This window comes from Phragmites australis, chromosome 15 (genome assembly GCF_958298935.1).
Source record: "Phragmites australis chromosome 15, lpPhrAust1.1, whole genome shotgun sequence".
In the NCBI taxonomy this organism is placed as follows: Eukaryota; Viridiplantae; Streptophyta; class Magnoliopsida; order Poales; family Poaceae; genus Phragmites; species Phragmites australis.
This window is the reverse complement of record NC_084935.1, coordinates 13,344,109-13,362,563: the sequence shown is the minus strand read 5'-3', so window position 1 is coordinate 13,362,563 and position 18,455 is coordinate 13,344,109. Positions and strand designations below refer to the sequence as shown.

The window sequence follows — 18,455 nt, the reverse complement described above, 5'->3', positions numbered from 1 at the left end:
CGTTCATCCGCCTCGTTGAATTCATTTTATTTGTAACTTTTTTTCTTTTTTTTTTTTGCGCAACCGGATGGCGGCTCGAGTTCGGCGGTGCACCGGGAAGCGGGGCGACACCGCGCGGCAGGACGTGGGGCCCACGCGCGCCGGGGAGGCGGCGCGGAAGGCGTGCATAAGGGGGAGGAGGAGGCAGAGTATGTCGGATGCGATCATACCAGCACTAAAGCACCGGATCCCATCAGAACTCCGAAGTTAAGCGTGCTTGGGCGAGAGTAGTACTAGGATGGGTGACCTCCTGGGAAGTCCTCGTGTTGCATTCCCCTTTTTGCTTAATTTTCCTCGCGTTCATCCGCCTCGTTGAATTCATTTTATTTGTAACTTTTTTTCTTTTTTTTTTTTGCGCAACCGGATGGCGGCTCGAGTTCGGCGGTGCACCGGGAAGCGGGGCGACACCGCGCGGAAGGACGTGGGGCCCACGCGCGCCGGGGAGGCGGTGCACCGGGAAGCGGGGCGACACCGCGCGGCAGGACGTGGGGCCCACGCGCGCCGGGGAGGCGGCGCGGAAGGCGTGCATAAGGGGGAGGAGGAGGCAGAGTATGTCGGATGCGATCATACCAGCACTAAAGCACTGTATCCCATCAGAACTCCGAAGTTAAGCGTGCTTAGGCGAGAGTAGTACTAGGATGGGTGACCTCCTGGGAAGTCCTCGTGTTGCATTCCCCTTTTTGCTTAATTTTCCTCGCGTTCATCCGCCTCGTTGAATTCATTTTATTTGTAACTTTTTTTCTTTTTTTTTTTTGCGCAACCGGATGGCGGCTCGAGTTCGGCGGTGCACCGGGAAGCGGGGCGACACCGCGCGGCAGGACGTGGGGCCCACGCGCGCCGGGGAGGCGGCGCGGAAGGCGTGCATAAGGGGGAGGAGGAGGCAGAGTATGTCGGATGCGATCATACCAGCACTAAAGCACCGGATCCCATCAGAACTCCGAAGTTAAGCGTGCTTGGGCGAGAGTAGTACTAGGATGGGTGACCTCCTGGGAAGTCCTCGTGTTGCATTCCCCTTTTTGCTTAATTTTCCTCGCGTTCATCCGCCTCGTTGAATTCATTTTATTTGTAACTTTTTTTCTTTTTTTTTTTTGCGCAACCGGATGGCGGCTCGAGTTCGGCGGTGCACCGGGAAGCGGGGCGACACCGCGCGGCAGGACGTGGGGCCCACGCGCGCCGGGGAGGCGGCGCGGAAGGCGTGCATAAGGGGGAGGAGGAGGCAGAGTATGTCGGATGCGATCATACCAGCACTAAAGCACCGGATCCCATCAGAACTCCGAAGTTAAGCGTGCTTGGGCGAGAGTAGTACTAGGATGGGTGACCTCCTGGGAATTCCTCGTGTTGCATTCCCCTTTTTGCTTAATTTTCCTCGCGTTCATCCGCCTCGTTGAATTCATTTTATTTGTAACTTTTTTTCTTTTCTTTTTTTGCGCAACCGGATGGCGGCTCGAGTTCGGCGGTGCACCGGGAAGCGGGGCGACACCGCGCGGCAGGACGTGGGGCCCACGCGCGCCGGGGAGGCGGCGCGGAAGGCGTGCATAAGGGGGAGGAGGAGGCAGAGTATGTCGGATGCGATCATACCAGCACTAAAGCACCGGATCCCATCAGAACTCCGAAGTTAAGCGTGCTTGGGCGAGAGTAGTACTAGGATGGGTGACCTCCTAGGAAGTCCTCGTGTTGCATTCCCCTTTTTGCTTAATTTTCCTCGCGTTCATCCGCCTCGTTGAATTCATTTTATTTGTAACTTTTTTTCTTTTCTTTTTTTGCGCAACCGGATGGCGGCTCGAGTTCGGCGGTGCACCGGGAAGCGGGGCGACACCGCGCGGCAGGACGTGGGGCCCACGCGCGCCGGGGAGGCGGCGCGGAAGGCGTGCATAAGGGGGAGGAGGAGGCAGAGTATGTCGGATGCGATCATACCAGCACTAAAGCACCGGATCCCATCAGAACTCCGAAGTTAAGCGTGCTTGGGCGAGAGTAGTACTAGGATGGGTGACCTCCTGGGAAGTCCTCGTGTTGCATTCCCCTTTTTGCTTAATTTTCCTCGCGTTCATCCGCCTCGTTGAATTCATTTTATTTGTAACTTTTTTTCTTTTTTTTTTTGCGCAACCGGATGGCGGCTCGAGTTCGGCGGTGCACCGGGAAGCGGGGCGACACCGCGCGGCAGGACGTGGGGCCCACGCGCGCCGGGGAGGCGGCGCGGAAGGCGTGCATAAGGGGGAGGAGGAGGCAGAGTATGTCGGATGCGATCATACCAGCACTAAAGCACCGGATCCCATCAGAACTCCGAAGTTAAGCGTGCTTGGGCGAGAGTAGTACTAGGATGGGTGACCTTCTGGGAAGTCCTCGTGTTGCATTCCCCTTTTTGCTTAATTTTCCTCGCGTTCATCCGCCTCGTTGAATTCATTTTATTTGTAACTTTTTTTCTTTTTTTTTTTTACGCAACCGGATGGCGGCTCGAGTTCGGCGGTGCACCGGGAAGCGGGGCGACACCGCGCGGCAGGACGTGGGGCCCACGCGCGCCGGGGAGGCGGCGCGGAAGGCGTGCATAAGGGGGAGGAGGAGGCAGAGTATGTCGGATGCGATCATACCAGCACTAAAGCACCGGATCCCATCAGAACTCCGAAGTTAAGCGTGCTTGGGCGAGAGTAGTACTAGGATGGGTGACCTCCTGGGAAGTCCTCGTGTTGCATTCCCCTTTTTGCTTAATTTTCCTCGCGTTCATCCGCCTCGTTGAATTCATTTTATTTGTAACTTTTTTTCTTTTTTTTTTTTGCGCAACCGGATGGCGGCTCGAGTTCGGCGGTGCACCGGGAAGCGGGGCGACACCGCGCGGCAGGACGTGGGGCCGACGCGCGCCGGGGAGGCGGCGCGGAAGGCGTGCATAAGGGGGAGGAGGAGGCAGAGTATGTCGGATGCGATCATACCAGCACTAAAGCACCGGATCCCATCAGAACTCCGAAGTTAAGCGTGCTTGGGCGAGAGTAGTACTAGGATGGGTGACCTCCTGGGAAGTCCTCGTGTTGCATTCCCCTTTTTGCTTAATTTTCCTCGCGTTCATCCGCCTCGTTGAATTCATTTTATTTGTAACTTTTTTTTTTTTTTTTGCGCAACCGGATGGCGGCTCGAGTTCGGCGGTGCACCGGGAAGCGGGGCGACACCGCGCGGCAGGACGTGGGGCCCACGCGCGCCGGGGAGGCGGCGCGGAAGGCGTGCATAAGGGGGAGGAGGAGGCAGAGTATGTCGGATGCGATCATACCAGCACTAAAGCACCGGATCCCATCAGAACTCCGAAGTTAAGCGTGCTTGGGCGAGAGTAGTACTAGGATGGGTGACCTCCTGGGAAGTCCTCGTGTTGCATTCCCCTTTTTGCTTAATTTTCCTCGCGTTCATCCGCCTCGTTGAATTCATTTTATTTGTAACTTTTTTTCTTTTTTTTTTTTGCGCAACCGGATGGCGGCTCGAGTTCGGCGGTGCACCGGGAAGCGGGGCGACACCGCGCGGAAGGACGTGGGGCCCACGCACGCCGGGGAGGCGGTGCACCGGGAAGCGGGGTGACACCGCGCGGCAGGACGTGGGGCCCACGCGCGCCGGGGAGGCGGCGCGGAAGGCGTGCATAAGGGGGAGGAGGAGGCAGAGTATGTCGGATGCGATCATACCAGCACTAAAGCACCGTATCCCATCAGAACTCCGAAGTTAAGCGTGCTTGGGCGAGAGTAGTACTCGGATGGGTGACCTCCTGGGAAGTCCTCGTGTTGCATTCCCCTTTTTGCTTAATTTTCCTCGCGTTCATCCGCCTCGTTGAATTCATTTTATTTGTAACTTTTTTTCTTTTTTTTTTTTGCGCAACCGGATGGCGGCTCGAGTTCGGCGGTGCACCGGGAAGCGGGGCGACACCGCGCGGCAGGACGTGGGGCCCACGCGCGCCGGGGAGGCGGCGCGGAAGGCGTGCATAAGGGGGAGGAGGAGGCAGAGTATGTCGGATGCGATCATACCAGCACTAATGCACCGAATCCCATCAGAACTCCGAAGTTAAGCGTGCTTGGGCGAGAGTAGTACTAGGATGGGTGACCTCCTGGGAAGTCCTCGTGTTGCATTCCCCTTTTTGCTTAATTTTCCTCGCGTTCATCCGCCTCGTTGAATTCATTTTATTTGTAACTTTTTTTCTTTTTTTTTTTTTGCGCAACCGGATGGCGGCTCGAGTTCGGCGGTGCACCGGGAAGCGGGGCGACACCGCGCGGCAGGACGTGGGGCCCACGCGCACCGGGGAGGCGGCGCGGAAGGCGTGCATAAGGGGGAGGAGGAGGCAGAGTATGTCGGATGCGATCATACCAGCACTAAAGCACCGGATCCCATCAGAACTCCGAAGTTAAGCGTGCTTGGGCGAGAGTAGTACTAGGATGGGTCACCTCCTGGGAAGTCCTCGTGTTGCATTCCCCTTTTTGCTTAATTTTCCTCGCGTTCATCCGCCTCGTTGAATTCATTTTATTTGTAACTTTTTTTCTTTTTTTTTTTGCGCAACCGGATGGCGGCTCGAGTTCGGCGGTGCACCGGGAAGCGGGGCGACACCGCGCGGCAGGACGTGGGGCCCACGCGCGCCGGGGAGGCGGCGCGGAAGGCGTGCATAAGGGGGAGGAGGAGGCAGAGTATGTCGGATGCGATCATACCAGCACTAAAGCATCGGATCCCATCAGAACTCCGAAGTTAAGCGTGCTTGGGCGAGAGTAGTACTAGGATGGGTGACCTCCTGGGAAGTCCTCGTGTTGCATTCCCCTTTTTGCTTAATTTTCCTCGCGTTCATCCGCCTCGTTGAATTCATTTTATTTGTAACTTTTTTTCTTTTTTTTTTTTGCGCAACCGGATGGCGGCTCGAGTTCGGCGGTGCACCGGGAAGCGGGGCGACACCGCGCGGAAGGACGTGGGGCCCACGCGCGCCGGGGAGGCGGTGCACCGGGAAGCGGGGCGACACCGCGCGGCAGGACGTGGGGCCCACGCGCGCCGGGGAGGCGGCGCGGAAGGCGTGCATAAGGGGGAGGAGGAGGCAGAGTATGTCGGATGCGATCATACCAGCACTAAAGCACCGTATCCCATCAGAACTCCGAAGTTAAGCGTGCTTAGGCGAGAGTAGTACTAGGATGGGTGACCTCCTGGGAAGTCCTCGTGTTGCATTCCCCTTTTTGCTTAATTTTCCTCGCGTTCATCCGCCTCGTTGAATTCATTTTATTTGTAACTTTTTTTCTTTTTTTTTTTTGCGCAACCGGATGGCGGCTCGAGTTCGGCGGTGCACCGGGAAGCGGGGCGACACCGCGCGGCAGGACGTGGGGCCCACGCGCGCCGGGGAGGCGGCGCGGAAGGCGTGCATAAGGGGGAGGAGGAGGCAGAGTATGTCGGATGCGATCATACCAGCACTAAAGCACCGGATCCCATCAGAACTCCGAAGTTAAGCGTGCTTGGGCGAGAGTAGTACTAGGATGGGTGACCTCCTGGGAAGTCCTCGTGTTGCATTCCCCTTTTTGCTTAATTTTCCTCGCGTTCATCCGCCTCGTTGAATTCATTTTATTTGTAACTTTTTTTCTTTTTTTTTTTTGCGCAACCGGATGGCGGCTCGAGTTCGGCGGTGCACCGGGAAGCGGGGCGACACCGCGCGGCAGGACGTGGGGCCCACGCGCGCCGGGGAGGCGGCGCGGAAGGCGTGCATAAGGGGGAGGAGGAGGCAGAGTATGTCGGATGCGATCATACCAGCACTAAAGCACCGGATCCCATCAGAACTCCGAAGTTAAGCGTGCTTGGGCGAGAGTAGTACTAGGATGGGTGACCTCCTGGGAATTCCTCGTGTTGCATTCCCCTTTTTGCTTAATTTTCCTCGCGTTCATCCGCCTCGTTGAATTCATTTTATTTGTAACTTTTTTTCTTTTCTTTTTTTGCGCAACCGGATGGCGGCTCGAGTTCGGCGGTGCACCGGGAAGCGGGGCGACACCGCGCGGCAGGACGTGGGGCCCACGCGCGCCGGGGAGGCGGCGCGGAAGGCGTGCATAAGGGGGAGGAGGAGGCAGAGTATGTCGGATGCGATCATACCAGCACTAAAGCACCGGATCCCATCAGAACTCCGAAGTTAAGCGTGCTTGGGCGAGAGTAGTACTAGGATGGGTGACCTCCTAGGAAGTCCTCGTGTTGCATTCCCCTTTTTGCTTAATTTTCCTCGCGTTCATCCGCCTCGTTGAATTCATTTTATTTGTAACTTTTTTTCTTTTCTTTTTTTGCGCAACCGGATGGCGGCTCGAGTTCGGCGGTGCACCGGGAAGCGGGGCGACACCGCGCGGCAGGACGTGGGGCCCACGCGCGCCGGGGAGGCGGCGCGGAAGGCGTGCATAAGGGGGAGGAGGAGGCAGAGTATGTCGGATGCGATCATACCAGCACTAAAGCACCGGATCCCATCAGAACTCCGAAGTTAAGCGTGCTTGGGCGAGAGTAGTACTAGGATGGGTGACCTCCTGGGAAGTCCTCGTGTTGCATTCCCCTTTTTGCTTAATTTTCCTCGCGTTCATCCGCCTCGTTGAATTCATTTTATTTGTAACTTTTTTTCTTTTTTTTTTTGCGCAACCGGATGGCGGCTCGAGTTCGGCGGTGCACCGGGAAGCGGGGCGACACCGCGCGGCAGGACGTGGGGCCCACGCGCGCCGGGGAGGCGGCGCGGAAGGCGTGCATAAGGGGGAGGAGGAGGCAGAGTATGTCGGATGCGATCATACCAGCACTAAAGCACCGGATCCCATCAGAACTCCGAAGTTAAGCGTGCTTGGGCGAGAGTAGTACTAGGATGGGTGACCTTCTGGGAAGTCCTCGTGTTGCATTCCCCTTTTTGCTTAATTTTCCTCGCGTTCATCCGCCTCGTTGAATTCATTTTATTTGTAACTTTTTTTCTTTTTTTTTTTTACGCAACCGGATGGCGGCTCGAGTTCGGCGGTGCACCGGGAAGCGGGGCGACACCGCGCGGCAGGACGTGGGGCCCACGCGCGCCGGGGAGGCGGCGCGGAAGGCGTGCATAAGGGGGAGGAGGAGGCAGAGTATGTCGGATGCGATCATACCAGCACTAAAGCACCGGATCCCATCAGAACTCCGAAGTTAAGCGTGCTTGGGCGAGAGTAGTACTAGGATGGGTGACCTCCTGGGAAGTCCTCGTGTTGCATTCCCCTTTTTGCTTAATTTTCCTCGCGTTCATCCGCCTCGTTGAATTCATTTTATTTGTAACTTTTTTTCTTTTTTTTTTTTGCGCAACCGGATGGCGGCTCGAGTTCGGCGGTGCACCGGGAAGCGGGGCGACACCGCGCGGCAGGACGTGGGGCCCACGCGCGCCGGGGAGGCGGCGCGGAAGGCGTGCATAAGGGGGAGGAGGAGGCAGAGTATGTCGGATGCGATCATACCAGCACTAAAGCACCGGATCCCATCAGAACTCCGAAGTTAAGCGTGCTTGGGCGAGAGTAGTACTAGGATGGGTGACCTCCTGGGAAGTCCTCGTGTTGCATTCCCCTTTTTGCTTAATTTTCCTCGCGTTCATCCGCCTCGTTGAATTCATTTTATTTGTAACTTTTTTTTTTTTTTTTGCGCAACCGGATGGCGGCTCGAGTTCGGCGGTGCACCGGGAAGCGGGGCGACACCGCGCGGCAGGACGTGGGGCCCACGCGCGCCGGGGAGGCGGCGCGGAAGGCGTGCATAAGGGGGAGGAGGAGGCAGAGTATGTCGGATGAGATCATACCAGCACTAAAGCACCGGATCCCATCAGAACTCCGAAGTTAAGCGTGCTTGGGCGAGAGTAGTACTAGGATGGGTGACCTCCTGGGAAGTCCTCGTGTTGCATTCCCCTTTTTGCTTAATTTTCCTCGCGTTCATCCGCCTCGTTGAATTCATTTTATTTGTAACTTTTTTTCTTTTTTTTTTTTGCGCAACCGGATGGCGGCTCGAGTTCGGCGGTGCACCGGGAAGCGGGGCGACACCGCGCGGAAGGACGTGGGGCCCACGCGCGCCGGGGAGGCGGTGCACCGGGAAGCGGGGCGACACCGCGCGGCAGGACGTGGGGCCCACGCGCGCCGGGGAGGCGGCGCGGAAGGCGTGCATAAGGGGGAGGAGGAGGCAGAGTATGTCGGATGCGATCATACCAGCACTAAAGCACCGTATCCCATCAGAACTCCGAAGTTAAGCGTGCTTGGGCGAGAGTAGTACTCGGATGGGTGACCTCCTGGGAAGTCCTCGTGTTGCATTCCCCTTTTTGCTTAATTTTCCTCGCGTTCATCCGCCTCGTTGAATTCATTTTATTTGTAACTTTTTTTCTTTTTTTTTTTTGCGCAACCGGATGGCGGCTCGAGTTCGGCGGTGCACCGGGAAGCGGGGCGACACCGCGCGGCAGGACGTGGGGCCCACGCGCGCCGGGGAGGCGGCGCGGAAGGCGTGCATAAGGGGGAGGAGGAGGCAGAGTATGTCGGATGCGATCATACCAGCACTAATGCACCGAATCCCATCAGAACTCCGAAGTTAAGCGTGCTTGGGCGAGAGTAGTACTAGGATGGGTGACCTCCTGGGAAGTCCTCGTGTTGCATTCCCCTTTTTGCTTAATTTTCCTCGCGTTCATCCGCCTCGTTGAATTCATTTTATTTGTAACTTTTTTTCTTTTTTTTTTTTTGCGCAACCGGATGGCGGCTCGAGTTCGGCGGTGCACCGGGAAGCGGGGCGACACCGCGCGGCAGGACGTGGGGCCCACGCGCACCGGGGAGGCGGCGCGGAAGGCGTGCATAAGGGGGAGGAGGAGGCAGAGTATGTCGGATGCGATCATACCAGCACTAAAGCACCGGATCCCATCAGAACTCCGAAGTTAAGCGTGCTTGGGCGAGAGTAGTACTAGGATGGGTCACCTCCTGGGAAGTCCTCGTGTTGCATTCCCCTTTTTGCTTAATTTTCCTCGCGTTCATCCGCCTCGTTGAATTCATTTTATTTGTAACTTTTTTTCTTTTTTTTTTTGCGCAACCGGATGGCGGCTCGAGTTCGGCGGTGCACCGGGAAGCGGGGCGACACCGCGCGGCAGGACGTGGGGCCCACGCGCGCCGGGGAGGCGGCGCGGAAGGCGTGCATAAGGGGGAGGAGGAGGCAGAGTATGTCGGATGCGATCATACCAGCACTAAAGCATCGGATCCCATCAGAACTCCGAAGTTAAGCGTGCTTGGGCGAGAGTAGTACTAGGATGGGTGACCTCCTGGGAAGTCCTCGTGTTGCATTCCCCTTTTTGCTTAATTTTCCTCGCGTTCATCCGCCTCGTTGAATTCATTTTATTTGTAACTTTTTTTCTTTTCTTTTTTTGCGCAACCGGATGGCGGCTCGAGTTCGGCGGTGCACCGGGAAGCGGGGCGACACCGCGCGGAAGGACGTGGGGCCCACGCGCGCCGGGGAGGCGGCGCGGAAGGCGTGCATAAGGGGGAGGAGGAGGCAGAGTATGTCGGATGCGATCATACCAGCACTAAAGCACCGGATCCCATCAGAACTCCGAAGTTAAGCGTGCTTGGGCGAGAGTAGTACTAGGATGGGTGACCTCCTGGGAAGTCCTCGTGTTGCATTCCCCTTTTTGCTTAATTTTCCTCGCGTTCATCCGCCTCGTTGAATTCATTTTATTTGTAACTTTTTTTCTTTTTTTTTTTTGCGCAACCGGATGGCGGCTCGAGTTCGGCGGTGCACCGGGAAGCGGGGCGACACCGCGCGGCAGGACGTGGGGCCCACGCGCGCCGGGGAGGCGGCGCGGAAGGCGTGCATAAGGGGGAGGAGGAGGCAGAGTATGTCGGATGCGATCATACCAGCACTAAAGCACCGGATCCCATCAGAACTCCGAAGTTAAGCGTGCTTGGGCGAGAGTAGTACTAGGATGGGTGACCTCCTGGGAAGTCCTCGTGTCGCATTCCCCTTTTTGCTTAATTTTCCTCGCGTTCATCCGCCTCGTTGAATTCATTTTATTTGTAACTTTTTTTCTTTTTTTTTTGCGCAACCGGATGGCGGCTCGAGTTCGGCGGTGCACCGGGAAGCGGGGCGACACCGCGCGGCAGGACGTGGGGCCCACGCGCGCCGGGGAGGCGGCGCGGAAGGCGTGCATATGGAGGAGGAGGAGGCAGAGTATGTCGGATGCGATCATACCAGTACTAAAGCACCGGATCCCATCAGAACTCCGAAGTTAAGCGTGCTTGGGCGAGAGTAGTACTAGGATGGGTGACCTCCTGGGAAGTCCTCGTGTTGCATTCCCCTTTTTGCTTAATTTTCCTCGCGTTCATCCGCCTCGTTGAATTCATTTTATTTGTAACTTTTTTTCTTTTTTTCTTTGCGCAACCGGATGGCGGCTCTAGTTCGGCGGTGCACCGGGAAGCGGGGCGACACCGCGCGGCAGGACGTGGGGCCCACGCGCGCCGGGGAGGCGGCGCGGAAGGCGTGCATAAGGGGGAGGAGGAGGCAGATTATGTCGGATGCGATCATACCAGCACTAAAGCACCGGATCCCATCAGAACTCCGAAGTTAAGCGTGCTTGGGCGAGAGTAGTACTAGGATGGGTGACCTCCTGGGAAGTCCTCGTGTTGCATTCCCCTTTTTGCTTAATTTTCCTCGCGTTCATCCGCCTCGTTGAATTCATTTTATTTGTAACTTTTTTTCTTTTTTTTTTTGCGCAACCGGATGGCGGCTCGAGTTCGGCGGTGCACCGGGAAGCGGGGCGACACCGCGCGGCAGGACGTGGGGCCCACGCGCGCCGGGGAGGCGGCGCGGAAGGCGTGCATAAGGGGGAGGAGGAGGCAGAGTATGTCGGATGCGATCATACCAGCACTAAAGCACCGGATCCCATCAGAACTCCGAAGTTAAGCGTGCTTGGGCGAGAGTAGTACTAGGATGGGTGACCTCCTGGGAAGTCCTCGTGTTGCATTCCCCTTTTTGCTTAATTTTCCTCGCGTTCATCCGCCTCGTTGAATTCATTTTATTTGTAACTTTTTTTCTTTTTCTTTTTGCGCAACCGGATGGCGGCTCGAGTTCGGCGGTGCACCGGGAAGCGGGGCGACACCGCGCGGCAGGACGTGGGGCCCACGCGCGCCGGGGAGGCGGCGCGGAAGGCGTGCATAAGGGGGAGGAGGATGCAGAGTATGTCGGATGCGATCATACCAGCACTAAAGCACCGGATCCCATCAGAACTCCGAAGTTAAGCGTGCTTGGGCGAGAGTAGTACTAGGATGGGTGACCTCCTGGGAAGTCCTCGTGTTGCATTCCCCTTTTTGCTTAATTTTCCTCGCGTTCATCCGCCTCGTTGAATTCATTTTATTTGTAACTTTTTTTCTTTTTCTTTTTGCGCAACCGGATGGCGGCTCGAGTTCGGCGGTGCACCGCGAAGCGGGGCGACACCGCGCGGCAGGACGTGGGGCCCACGCGCGCCGGGGAGGCGGCGCGGAAGGCGTGCATAAGGGGGAGGAGGAGGCAGAGTATGTCGGATGCGATCATACCAGCACTAAAGCACCGGATCCCATCAGAACTCTGAAGTTAAGCGTGCTTGGGCGAGAGTAGTACTAGGATGGGTGACCTCCTGGGAAGTCCTCGTGTTGCATTCCCCTTTTTGCTTAATTTTCCTCGCGTTCATCCGCCTCGTTGAATTCATTTTATTTGTAACTTTTTTTCTTTTTTTTTTTGCGCAACCGGATGGCGGCTCGAGTTCGGCGGTGCACCGGGAAGCGGGGCGACACCGCGCGGCAGGACGTGGGGCCCACGCGCGCCGGGGAGGCGGCGCGGAAGGCGTGCATAAGGGGGAGGAGGAGGCAGAGTATGTCGGATGCGATCATACCAGCACTAAAGCACCGGATCCCATCAGAACTCCGAAGTTAAGCGTGCTTGGGCGAGAGTAGTACTAGGATGGGTGACCTCCTGGGAAGTCCTCGTGTTGCATTCCCCTTTTTGCTTAATTTTCCTCGCGTTCATCCGCCTCGTTGAATTCATTTTATTTGTAACTTTTTTTCTTTTTTTTTTTGCGCAACCGGATGGCGGCTCGAGTTCGGCGGTGCACCGGGAAACGGGGCGACACCGCGCGGCAGGACGTGGGGCCCACGCGCGCCGGCGAGGCGGCGCGGAAGGCGTGCATAAGGGGGAGGAGGAGGCAGAGTATGACGGATGCGATCATACCAGCACTAAAGCACCGGATCCCATCAGAACTCCGAAGTTAAGCGTGCTTGGGCGAGAGTAGTACTAGGATGGGTGACCTCCTGGGAAGTCCTCGTGTTGCATTCCCCTGTTGCTTAATTTTCCTCGCGTTCATCCGCCTCGTTGAATTCATTTTATTTGTAACTTTTTTTCTTTTTTTTTTTGCGCAACCGGATGGCGGCTCGAGTTCGGCGGTGCACCGGGAAGCGGGGCGACACCGCGCGGCAGGACGTGGGGCCCACGCGCGCCGGGGAGGCGGCGCGGAAGGCGTGCATAAGGGGGAGGAGGAGGCAGAGTATGTCGGATGCGATCATACCAGCACTAAAGCACCGGATCCCGTCAGAACTCCGAAGTTAAGCGTGCTTGGGCGAGAGTTGTACTAGGATGGGTGACCTCCTGGGAAGTCCTCGTGTCGCATTCCCCTTTTTGCTTAATTTTCCTCGCGTTCATCCGCCTCGTTGAATTCATTTTATTTGTAACTTTTTTTCTTTTTTTTTTGCGCAACCGGATGGCGGCTCGAGTTCGGCGGTGCACCGGGAAGCGGGGCGACACCGCGCGGCAGGACGTGGGGCCCACGCGCGCCGGGGAGGCGGCGCGGAAGGCGTGCATAAGGGGGAGGAGGAGGCAGAGTATGTCGGATGCGATCATACCAGCACTAAAGCACCGGATCCCATCAGAACTCCGAAGTTAAGCGTGCTTGGGCGAGAGTAGTACTAGGATGGGTGACCTCCTGGGAAGTCCTCGTGTTGCATTCCCCTTTTTGCTTAATTTTCCTCGCGTTCATCCGCCTCGTTGAATTCATTTTATTTGTAACTTTTTTTCTTTTTCTTTTTGCGCAACCGGATGGCGGCTCGAGTTCGGCGGTGCACCGCGAAGCGGGGCGACACCGCGCGGCAGGACGTGGGGCCCACGCGCGCCGGGGAGGCGGCGCGGAAGGCGTGCATAAGGGGGAGGAGGAGGCAGAGTATGTCGGATGCGATCATACCAGCACTAAAGCACCGGATCCCATCAGAACTCCGAAGTTAAGCGTGCTTGGGCGAGAGTAGTACTAGGATGGGTGACCTCCTGGGAAGTCCTCGTGTTGCATTCCCCTTTTTGCTTAATTTTCCTCGCGTTCATCCGCCTCGTTGAATTCATTTTATTTGTAACTTTTTTTCTTTTTTTTTTTGCGCAACCGGATGGCGGCTCGAGTTCGGCGGTGCACCGGGAAGCGGGGCGACACCGCGCGGCAGGACGTGGGGCCCACGCGCGCCGTGGAGGCGGCGCGGAAGGCGTGCATAAGGGGGAGGAGGAGGCAGAGTATGTCGGATGCGATCATACCAGCACTAAAGCACCGGATCCCATCAGAACTCCGAAGTTAAGCGTGCTTGGGCGAGAGTAGTACTAGGATGGGTGACCTCCTGGGAAGTCCTCGTGTTGCATTCCCCTTTTTGCTTAATTTTCCTCGCGTTCATCCGCCTCGTTGAATTCATTTTATTTGTAACTTTTTTTCTTTTTCTTTTTGCGCAACCGGATGGCGGCTCGAGTTCGGCGGTGCACCGCGAAGCGGGGCGACACCGCGCGGCAGGACGTGGGGCCCACGCGCGCCGGGGAGGCGGCGCGGAAGGCGTGCATAAGGGGGAGGAGGAGGCAGAGTATGTCGGATGCGATCATACCAGCACTAAAGCACCGGATCCCATCAGAACTCCGAAGTTAAGCGTGCTTGGGCGAGAGTAGTACTAGGATGGGTGACCTCCTGGGAAGTCCTCGTGTTGCATTCCCCTTTTTGCTTAATTTTCCTCGCGTTCATCCGCCTCGTTGAATTCATTTTATTTGTAACTTTTTTTCTTTTTTTTTTTGCGCAACCGGATGGCGGCTCGAGTTCGGCGGTGCACCGGGAAGCGGGGCGACACCGCGCGGCAGGACGTGGGGCCCACGCGCGCCGGGGAGGCGGCGCGGAAGGCGTGCATAAGGGGGAGGAGGAGGCAGAGTATGTCGGATGCGATCATACCAGCACTAAAGCACCGGATCCCATCAGAACTCCGAAGTTAAGCGTGCTTGGGCGAGAGTAGTACTAGGATGGGTGACCTCCTGGGAAGTCCTCGTGTTGCATTCCCCTTTTTGCTTAATTTTCCTCGCGTTCATCCGCCTCGTTGAATTCATTTTATTTGTAACTTTTTTTCTTTTTTTTTTTGCGCAACCGGATGGCGGCTCGAGTTCGGCGGTGCACCGGGAAGCGGGGCGACACCGCGCGGCAGGACGTGGGGCCCACGCGCGCCGGCGAGGCGGCGCGGAAGGCGTGCATAAGGGGGAGGAGGAGGCAGAGTATGTCTGATGCGATCATACCAGCACTAAAGCACCGGATCCCATCAGAACTCCGAAGTTAAGCGTGCTTGGGCGAGAGTAGTACTAGGATGGGTGACCTCCTGGGAAGTCCTCGTGTTGCATTCCCCTTTTTGCTTAATTTTCCTCGCGTTCATCCGCCTCGTTGAATTCATTTTATTTGTAACTTTTTTTCTTTTTTTTTTTTTGCGCAACCGGATGGCGGCTCGAGTTCGGCGGTGCACCGGGAAGCGGGGCGACACCGCGCGGCAGGACGTGGGGCCCACGCGCGCCGGGGAGGCGGCGCGGAAGGCGTGCATAAGGGGGAGGAGGAGGCAGAGTATGTCGGATGCGATCATACCAGCACTAAAGCACCGGATCCCATCAGAACTCCGAAGTTAAGCGTGCTTGGGCGAGAGTAGTACTAGGATGGGTGACCTCCTGGGAAGTCCTCGTGTTGCATTCCCCTTTTTGCTTAATTTTCCTCGCGTTCATCCGCCTCGTTGAATTCATTTTATTTGTAACTTTTTTTCTTTTTTTTTTTGCGCAACCGGATGGCGGCTCGAGTTCGGCGGTGCACCGGGAAGCGGGGCGACACCGCGCGGCAGGACGTGGGGCCCACGCGCGCCGGGGAGGCGGCGCGGAAGGCGTGCATAAGGGGGAGGAGGAGGCAGAGTATGTCGGATGCGATCATACCAGCACTAAAGCACCGGATCCCATCAGAACTCCGAAGTTAAGCGTGCTTGGGCGAGAGTAGTACTAGGATGGGTGACCTCCTGGGAAGTCCTCGTGTTGCATTCCCCTTTTTGCTTAATTTTCCTCGCGTTCATCCGCCTCGTTGAATTCATTTTATTTGTAACTTTTTTTCTTTTTTTTTTTGCGCAACCGGATGGCGGCTCGAGTTCGGCGGTGCACCGGGAAGCGGGGCGACACCGCGCGGCAGGACGTGGGGCCCACGCGCGCCGGGGAGGCGGCGCGGAAGGCGTGCATAAGGGGGAGGAGGAGGCAGAGTATGTCGGATGCGATCATACCAGCACTAAAGCACCGGATCCCATCAGAACTCCGAAGTTAAGCGTGCTTGGGCGAGAGTAGTACTAGGATGGGTGACCTCCTGGGAAGTCCTCGTGTTGCATTCCCCTTTTTGCTTAATTTTCCTCGCGTTCATCCGCCTCGTTGAATTCATTTTATTTGTAACTTTTTTTCTTTTTCTTTTTGCGCAACCGGATGGCGGCTCGAGTTCGGCGGTGCACCGCGAAGCGGGGCGACACCGCGCGGCAGGACGTGGGGCCCACGCGCGCCGGGGAGGCGGCGCGGAAGGCGTGCATAAGGGGGAGGAGGAGGCAGAGTATGTCGGATGCGATCATACCAGCACTAAAGCACCGGATCCCATCAGAACTCCGAAGTTAAGCGTGCTTGGGCGAGAGTAGTACTAGGATGGGTGACCTCCTGGGAAGTCCTCGTGTTGCATTCCCCTTTTTGCTTAATTTTCCTCGCGTTCATCCGCCTCGTTGAATTCATTTTATTTGTAACTTTTTTTCTTTTTTTTTTTGCGCAACCGGATGGCGGCTCGAGTTCGGCGGTGCACCGGGAAGCGGGGCGACACCGCGCGGCAGGACGTGGGGCCCACGCGCGCCGGGGAGGCGGCGCGGAAGGCGTGCATAAGGGGGAGGAGGAGGCAGAGTATGTCGGATGCGATCATACCAGCACTAAAGCACCGGATCCCATCAGAACTCCGAAGTTAAGCGTGCTTGGGCGAGAGTAGTACTAGGATGGGTGACCTCCTGGGAAGTCCTCGTGTTGCATTCCCCTTTTTGCTTAATTTTCCTCGCGTTCATCCGCCTCGTTGAATTCATTTTATTTGTAACTTTTTTTCTTTTTCTTTTTGCGCAACCGGATGGCGGCTCGAGTTCGGCGGTGCACCGCGAAGCGGGGCGACACCGCGCGGCAGGACGTGGGGCCCACGCGCGCCGGGGAGGCGGCGCGGAAGGCGTGCATAAGGGGGAGGAGGAGGCAGAGTATGTCGGATGCGATCATACCAGCACTAAAGCACCGGATCCCATCAGAACTCCGAAGTTAAGCGTGCTTGGGCGAGAGTAGTACTAGGATGGGTGACCTCCTGGGAAGTCCTCGTGTTGCATTCCCCTTTTTGCTTAATTTTCCTCGCGTTCATCCGCCTCGTTGAATTCATTTTATTTGTAACTTTTTTTCTTTTTTTTTTTTGCGCAACCGGATGGCGGCTCGAGTTCGGCGGTGTACCGGGAAGCGGGGCGACACCGCGCGGCAGGACGTGGGGCCCACGCGCGCCGGGGAGGCGGCGCGGAAGGCGTGCATAAGGGGGAGGAGGAGGCAGAGTATGTCGGATGCGATCATACCAGCACTAAAGCACCGGATCCCATCAGAACTCCGAAGTTAAGCGTGCTTGGGCGAGAGTAGTACTAGGATGGGTGACCTCCTGGGAAGTCCTCGTGTTGCATTCCCCTTTTTGCTTAATTTTCCTCGCGTTCATCCGCCTCGTTGAATTCATTTTATTTGTAACTTTTTTTCTTTTTTTTTTTGCGCAACCGGATGGCGGCTCGAGTTCGGCGGTGCACCGGGAAACGGGGCGACACCGCGCGGCAGGACGTGGGGCCCACGCGCGCCGGCGAGGCGGCGCGGAAGGCGTGCATAAGGGGGAGGAGGAGGCAGAGTATGTCGGATGCGATCATACCAGCACTAAAGCACCGGATCCCATCAGAACTCCGAAGTTAAGCGTGCTTGGGCGAGAGTAGTACTAGGATGGGTGACCTCCTGGGAAGTCCTCGTGTTGCATTCCCCTGTTGCTTAATTTTCCTCGCGTTCATCCGCCTCGTTGAATTCATTTTATTTGTAACTTTTTTTCTTTTTTTTTTGCGCAACCGGATGGCGGCTCGAGTTCGGCGGTGCACCGGGAAGCGGGGCGACACCGCGCGGCAGGACGTGGGGCCCACGCGCGCCGGGGAGGCGGCGCGGAAGGCGTGCATAAGGGGGAGGAGGAGGCAGAGTATGTCGGATGCGATCATACCAGCACTAAAGCACCGGATCCCATCAGAACTCCGAAGTTAAGCGTGCTTGGGCGAGAGTAGTACTAGGATGGGTGACCTCCTGGGAAGTCCTCGTGGTGCATTCCCCTTTTTGCTTAATTTTCCTCGCGTTCATCCGCCTCGTTGAATTCATTTTATTTGTAACTTTTTTTCTTTTTTTCTTTGCGCAACCGGATGGCGGCTCGAGTTCGGCGGTGCACCGCGAAGCGGGGCGACACCGCGCGGCAGGACGTGGGGCCCACGCGCGCCGGGGAGGCGGCGCGGAAGGCGTGCATAAGGGGGAGGAGGAGGCAGAGTATGTCGGATGCGATCATACCAGCACTAAAGCACCGGATCCCATCAGAACTCCGAAGTTAAGCGTGCTTGGGCGAGAGTAGTACTAGGATGGGTGACCTCCTGGGAAGTCCTCGTGTTGCATTCCCCTTTTTGCTTAATTTTCCTCGCGTTCATCCGCCTCGTTGAATTCATTTTATTTGTAACTTTTTTTCTTTTTTTTTTTGCGCAACCGGATGGCGGCTCGAGTTCGGCGGTGCACCGGGAAGCGGGGCGACACCGCGCGGCAGGACGTGGGGCCCACGCGCGCCGGGGAGGCGGCGCGGAAGGCGTGCATAAGGGGGAGGAGGAGGCAGAGTATGTCGGATGCGATCATACCAGCACTAAAGCACCGGATCCCATCAGAACTCCGAAGTTAAGCGTGCTTGGGCGAGAGTAGTACTAGGATGGGTGACCTCCTGGGAAGTCCTCGTGTTGCATTCCCCTTTTTGCTTAATTTTCCTCGCGTTCATCCGCCTCGTTGAATTCATTTTATTTGTAACTTTTTTTCTTTTTTTTTTTGCGCAACCGGATGGCGGCTCGAGTTCGGCGGTGCAC

The 18,455-nt window shown here is 56.9% G+C and overlaps 54 non-coding genes across 54 annotated transcripts; all 54 read left to right on the top strand.

Moving 5' to 3' along the window:
* Positions 1 to 195: 195 nt before the first annotated feature.
* On the top strand, positions 196 to 314 carry LOC133894390 (5S ribosomal RNA). Its single transcript, XR_009905191.1, has one exon. It is a non-coding gene; the product is annotated as a 5S ribosomal RNA (ribosomal RNA).
* Positions 315 to 595: 281 nt separating this feature from the next.
* On the top strand, positions 596 to 714 carry LOC133894168 (5S ribosomal RNA). Its single transcript, XR_009904985.1, has one exon. It is a non-coding gene; the product is annotated as a 5S ribosomal RNA (ribosomal RNA).
* Positions 715 to 931: 217 nt separating this feature from the next.
* On the top strand, positions 932 to 1,050 carry LOC133894389 (5S ribosomal RNA). The gene has a single exon (XR_009905190.1). It is a non-coding gene; the product is annotated as a 5S ribosomal RNA (ribosomal RNA).
* Positions 1,051 to 1,267: 217 nt separating this feature from the next.
* Positions 1,268 to 1,386, top strand: LOC133893808 (5S ribosomal RNA). Its single transcript, XR_009904641.1, has one exon. It is a non-coding gene; the product is annotated as a 5S ribosomal RNA (ribosomal RNA).
* A 217-nt stretch (positions 1,387 to 1,603) lies between these two features.
* On the top strand, positions 1,604 to 1,722 carry LOC133893892 (5S ribosomal RNA). Its single transcript, XR_009904721.1, has one exon. It is a non-coding gene; the product is annotated as a 5S ribosomal RNA (ribosomal RNA).
* Positions 1,723 to 1,939: 217 nt separating this feature from the next.
* Positions 1,940 to 2,058, top strand: LOC133894388 (5S ribosomal RNA). The gene has a single exon (XR_009905189.1). It is a non-coding gene; the product is annotated as a 5S ribosomal RNA (ribosomal RNA).
* A 216-nt stretch (positions 2,059 to 2,274) lies between these two features.
* Positions 2,275 to 2,393, top strand: LOC133893833 (5S ribosomal RNA). Its single transcript, XR_009904664.1, has one exon. It is a non-coding gene; the product is annotated as a 5S ribosomal RNA (ribosomal RNA).
* Positions 2,394 to 2,610: 217 nt separating this feature from the next.
* Positions 2,611 to 2,729, top strand: LOC133894387 (5S ribosomal RNA). The gene has a single exon (XR_009905188.1). It is a non-coding gene; the product is annotated as a 5S ribosomal RNA (ribosomal RNA).
* A 217-nt stretch (positions 2,730 to 2,946) lies between these two features.
* LOC133894386 (5S ribosomal RNA) lies at positions 2,947 to 3,065 on the top strand. The gene has a single exon (XR_009905187.1). It is a non-coding gene; the product is annotated as a 5S ribosomal RNA (ribosomal RNA).
* Positions 3,066 to 3,278: 213 nt separating this feature from the next.
* LOC133894384 (5S ribosomal RNA) lies at positions 3,279 to 3,397 on the top strand. Its single transcript, XR_009905185.1, has one exon. It is a non-coding gene; the product is annotated as a 5S ribosomal RNA (ribosomal RNA).
* Positions 3,398 to 3,678: 281 nt separating this feature from the next.
* On the top strand, positions 3,679 to 3,797 carry LOC133894132 (5S ribosomal RNA). The gene has a single exon (XR_009904949.1). It is a non-coding gene; the product is annotated as a 5S ribosomal RNA (ribosomal RNA).
* Positions 3,798 to 4,014: 217 nt separating this feature from the next.
* On the top strand, positions 4,015 to 4,133 carry LOC133894091 (5S ribosomal RNA). The gene has a single exon (XR_009904908.1). It is a non-coding gene; the product is annotated as a 5S ribosomal RNA (ribosomal RNA).
* Positions 4,134 to 4,351: 218 nt separating this feature from the next.
* Positions 4,352 to 4,470, top strand: LOC133893905 (5S ribosomal RNA). Its single transcript, XR_009904733.1, has one exon. It is a non-coding gene; the product is annotated as a 5S ribosomal RNA (ribosomal RNA).
* A 216-nt stretch (positions 4,471 to 4,686) lies between these two features.
* On the top strand, positions 4,687 to 4,805 carry LOC133893960 (5S ribosomal RNA). The gene has a single exon (XR_009904784.1). It is a non-coding gene; the product is annotated as a 5S ribosomal RNA (ribosomal RNA).
* A 281-nt stretch (positions 4,806 to 5,086) lies between these two features.
* On the top strand, positions 5,087 to 5,205 carry LOC133894155 (5S ribosomal RNA). Its single transcript, XR_009904973.1, has one exon. It is a non-coding gene; the product is annotated as a 5S ribosomal RNA (ribosomal RNA).
* Positions 5,206 to 5,422: 217 nt separating this feature from the next.
* Positions 5,423 to 5,541, top strand: LOC133894383 (5S ribosomal RNA). Its single transcript, XR_009905184.1, has one exon. It is a non-coding gene; the product is annotated as a 5S ribosomal RNA (ribosomal RNA).
* Positions 5,542 to 5,758: 217 nt separating this feature from the next.
* Positions 5,759 to 5,877, top strand: LOC133893807 (5S ribosomal RNA). Its single transcript, XR_009904640.1, has one exon. It is a non-coding gene; the product is annotated as a 5S ribosomal RNA (ribosomal RNA).
* A 217-nt stretch (positions 5,878 to 6,094) lies between these two features.
* LOC133893890 (5S ribosomal RNA) lies at positions 6,095 to 6,213 on the top strand. The gene has a single exon (XR_009904719.1). It is a non-coding gene; the product is annotated as a 5S ribosomal RNA (ribosomal RNA).
* A 217-nt stretch (positions 6,214 to 6,430) lies between these two features.
* On the top strand, positions 6,431 to 6,549 carry LOC133894382 (5S ribosomal RNA). Its single transcript, XR_009905183.1, has one exon. It is a non-coding gene; the product is annotated as a 5S ribosomal RNA (ribosomal RNA).
* Positions 6,550 to 6,765: 216 nt separating this feature from the next.
* Positions 6,766 to 6,884, top strand: LOC133893832 (5S ribosomal RNA). The gene has a single exon (XR_009904663.1). It is a non-coding gene; the product is annotated as a 5S ribosomal RNA (ribosomal RNA).
* Positions 6,885 to 7,101: 217 nt separating this feature from the next.
* Positions 7,102 to 7,220, top strand: LOC133894381 (5S ribosomal RNA). The gene has a single exon (XR_009905182.1). It is a non-coding gene; the product is annotated as a 5S ribosomal RNA (ribosomal RNA).
* Positions 7,221 to 7,437: 217 nt separating this feature from the next.
* Positions 7,438 to 7,556, top strand: LOC133894380 (5S ribosomal RNA). The gene has a single exon (XR_009905181.1). It is a non-coding gene; the product is annotated as a 5S ribosomal RNA (ribosomal RNA).
* Positions 7,557 to 7,769: 213 nt separating this feature from the next.
* On the top strand, positions 7,770 to 7,888 carry LOC133894066 (5S ribosomal RNA). Its single transcript, XR_009904884.1, has one exon. It is a non-coding gene; the product is annotated as a 5S ribosomal RNA (ribosomal RNA).
* A 281-nt stretch (positions 7,889 to 8,169) lies between these two features.
* LOC133894130 (5S ribosomal RNA) lies at positions 8,170 to 8,288 on the top strand. The gene has a single exon (XR_009904947.1). It is a non-coding gene; the product is annotated as a 5S ribosomal RNA (ribosomal RNA).
* Positions 8,289 to 8,505: 217 nt separating this feature from the next.
* LOC133894090 (5S ribosomal RNA) lies at positions 8,506 to 8,624 on the top strand. The gene has a single exon (XR_009904907.1). It is a non-coding gene; the product is annotated as a 5S ribosomal RNA (ribosomal RNA).
* A 218-nt stretch (positions 8,625 to 8,842) lies between these two features.
* On the top strand, positions 8,843 to 8,961 carry LOC133893904 (5S ribosomal RNA). The gene has a single exon (XR_009904732.1). It is a non-coding gene; the product is annotated as a 5S ribosomal RNA (ribosomal RNA).
* A 216-nt stretch (positions 8,962 to 9,177) lies between these two features.
* Positions 9,178 to 9,296, top strand: LOC133893959 (5S ribosomal RNA). Its single transcript, XR_009904783.1, has one exon. It is a non-coding gene; the product is annotated as a 5S ribosomal RNA (ribosomal RNA).
* Positions 9,297 to 9,513: 217 nt separating this feature from the next.
* On the top strand, positions 9,514 to 9,632 carry LOC133894379 (5S ribosomal RNA). The gene has a single exon (XR_009905180.1). It is a non-coding gene; the product is annotated as a 5S ribosomal RNA (ribosomal RNA).
* Positions 9,633 to 9,849: 217 nt separating this feature from the next.
* Positions 9,850 to 9,968, top strand: LOC133894647 (5S ribosomal RNA). Its single transcript, XR_009905441.1, has one exon. It is a non-coding gene; the product is annotated as a 5S ribosomal RNA (ribosomal RNA).
* Positions 9,969 to 10,183: 215 nt separating this feature from the next.
* On the top strand, positions 10,184 to 10,302 carry LOC133893872 (5S ribosomal RNA). Its single transcript, XR_009904702.1, has one exon. It is a non-coding gene; the product is annotated as a 5S ribosomal RNA (ribosomal RNA).
* Positions 10,303 to 10,518: 216 nt separating this feature from the next.
* On the top strand, positions 10,519 to 10,637 carry LOC133894377 (5S ribosomal RNA). Its single transcript, XR_009905179.1, has one exon. It is a non-coding gene; the product is annotated as a 5S ribosomal RNA (ribosomal RNA).
* A 216-nt stretch (positions 10,638 to 10,853) lies between these two features.
* LOC133894376 (5S ribosomal RNA) lies at positions 10,854 to 10,972 on the top strand. The gene has a single exon (XR_009905178.1). It is a non-coding gene; the product is annotated as a 5S ribosomal RNA (ribosomal RNA).
* Positions 10,973 to 11,188: 216 nt separating this feature from the next.
* On the top strand, positions 11,189 to 11,307 carry LOC133894375 (5S ribosomal RNA). The gene has a single exon (XR_009905177.1). It is a non-coding gene; the product is annotated as a 5S ribosomal RNA (ribosomal RNA).
* Positions 11,308 to 11,523: 216 nt separating this feature from the next.
* LOC133893913 (5S ribosomal RNA) lies at positions 11,524 to 11,642 on the top strand. The gene has a single exon (XR_009904740.1). It is a non-coding gene; the product is annotated as a 5S ribosomal RNA (ribosomal RNA).
* Positions 11,643 to 11,858: 216 nt separating this feature from the next.
* On the top strand, positions 11,859 to 11,977 carry LOC133894374 (5S ribosomal RNA). Its single transcript, XR_009905176.1, has one exon. It is a non-coding gene; the product is annotated as a 5S ribosomal RNA (ribosomal RNA).
* Positions 11,978 to 12,193: 216 nt separating this feature from the next.
* On the top strand, positions 12,194 to 12,312 carry LOC133894372 (5S ribosomal RNA). Its single transcript, XR_009905174.1, has one exon. It is a non-coding gene; the product is annotated as a 5S ribosomal RNA (ribosomal RNA).
* A 215-nt stretch (positions 12,313 to 12,527) lies between these two features.
* On the top strand, positions 12,528 to 12,646 carry LOC133893917 (5S ribosomal RNA). Its single transcript, XR_009904744.1, has one exon. It is a non-coding gene; the product is annotated as a 5S ribosomal RNA (ribosomal RNA).
* A 215-nt stretch (positions 12,647 to 12,861) lies between these two features.
* On the top strand, positions 12,862 to 12,980 carry LOC133894371 (5S ribosomal RNA). Its single transcript, XR_009905173.1, has one exon. It is a non-coding gene; the product is annotated as a 5S ribosomal RNA (ribosomal RNA).
* A 216-nt stretch (positions 12,981 to 13,196) lies between these two features.
* Positions 13,197 to 13,315, top strand: LOC133894370 (5S ribosomal RNA). The gene has a single exon (XR_009905172.1). It is a non-coding gene; the product is annotated as a 5S ribosomal RNA (ribosomal RNA).
* Positions 13,316 to 13,531: 216 nt separating this feature from the next.
* Positions 13,532 to 13,650, top strand: LOC133894369 (5S ribosomal RNA). Its single transcript, XR_009905171.1, has one exon. It is a non-coding gene; the product is annotated as a 5S ribosomal RNA (ribosomal RNA).
* A 216-nt stretch (positions 13,651 to 13,866) lies between these two features.
* LOC133894368 (5S ribosomal RNA) lies at positions 13,867 to 13,985 on the top strand. Its single transcript, XR_009905170.1, has one exon. It is a non-coding gene; the product is annotated as a 5S ribosomal RNA (ribosomal RNA).
* A 216-nt stretch (positions 13,986 to 14,201) lies between these two features.
* On the top strand, positions 14,202 to 14,320 carry LOC133894367 (5S ribosomal RNA). Its single transcript, XR_009905169.1, has one exon. It is a non-coding gene; the product is annotated as a 5S ribosomal RNA (ribosomal RNA).
* A 216-nt stretch (positions 14,321 to 14,536) lies between these two features.
* LOC133893899 (5S ribosomal RNA) lies at positions 14,537 to 14,655 on the top strand. The gene has a single exon (XR_009904727.1). It is a non-coding gene; the product is annotated as a 5S ribosomal RNA (ribosomal RNA).
* Positions 14,656 to 14,873: 218 nt separating this feature from the next.
* On the top strand, positions 14,874 to 14,992 carry LOC133894366 (5S ribosomal RNA). The gene has a single exon (XR_009905168.1). It is a non-coding gene; the product is annotated as a 5S ribosomal RNA (ribosomal RNA).
* Positions 14,993 to 15,208: 216 nt separating this feature from the next.
* On the top strand, positions 15,209 to 15,327 carry LOC133894365 (5S ribosomal RNA). The gene has a single exon (XR_009905167.1). It is a non-coding gene; the product is annotated as a 5S ribosomal RNA (ribosomal RNA).
* A 216-nt stretch (positions 15,328 to 15,543) lies between these two features.
* Positions 15,544 to 15,662, top strand: LOC133894364 (5S ribosomal RNA). Its single transcript, XR_009905166.1, has one exon. It is a non-coding gene; the product is annotated as a 5S ribosomal RNA (ribosomal RNA).
* Positions 15,663 to 15,878: 216 nt separating this feature from the next.
* Positions 15,879 to 15,997, top strand: LOC133894363 (5S ribosomal RNA). Its single transcript, XR_009905165.1, has one exon. It is a non-coding gene; the product is annotated as a 5S ribosomal RNA (ribosomal RNA).
* Positions 15,998 to 16,213: 216 nt separating this feature from the next.
* On the top strand, positions 16,214 to 16,332 carry LOC133894360 (5S ribosomal RNA). Its single transcript, XR_009905163.1, has one exon. It is a non-coding gene; the product is annotated as a 5S ribosomal RNA (ribosomal RNA).
* A 216-nt stretch (positions 16,333 to 16,548) lies between these two features.
* LOC133894359 (5S ribosomal RNA) lies at positions 16,549 to 16,667 on the top strand. Its single transcript, XR_009905162.1, has one exon. It is a non-coding gene; the product is annotated as a 5S ribosomal RNA (ribosomal RNA).
* Positions 16,668 to 16,884: 217 nt separating this feature from the next.
* On the top strand, positions 16,885 to 17,003 carry LOC133894358 (5S ribosomal RNA). The gene has a single exon (XR_009905161.1). It is a non-coding gene; the product is annotated as a 5S ribosomal RNA (ribosomal RNA).
* Positions 17,004 to 17,219: 216 nt separating this feature from the next.
* On the top strand, positions 17,220 to 17,338 carry LOC133894357 (5S ribosomal RNA). Its single transcript, XR_009905160.1, has one exon. It is a non-coding gene; the product is annotated as a 5S ribosomal RNA (ribosomal RNA).
* Positions 17,339 to 17,552: 214 nt separating this feature from the next.
* Positions 17,553 to 17,671, top strand: LOC133893944 (5S ribosomal RNA). The gene has a single exon (XR_009904769.1). It is a non-coding gene; the product is annotated as a 5S ribosomal RNA (ribosomal RNA).
* Positions 17,672 to 17,887: 216 nt separating this feature from the next.
* Positions 17,888 to 18,006, top strand: LOC133894356 (5S ribosomal RNA). Its single transcript, XR_009905159.1, has one exon. It is a non-coding gene; the product is annotated as a 5S ribosomal RNA (ribosomal RNA).
* Positions 18,007 to 18,222: 216 nt separating this feature from the next.
* LOC133894355 (5S ribosomal RNA) lies at positions 18,223 to 18,341 on the top strand. Its single transcript, XR_009905158.1, has one exon. It is a non-coding gene; the product is annotated as a 5S ribosomal RNA (ribosomal RNA).
* Positions 18,342 to 18,455: the final 114 nt, after the last annotated feature.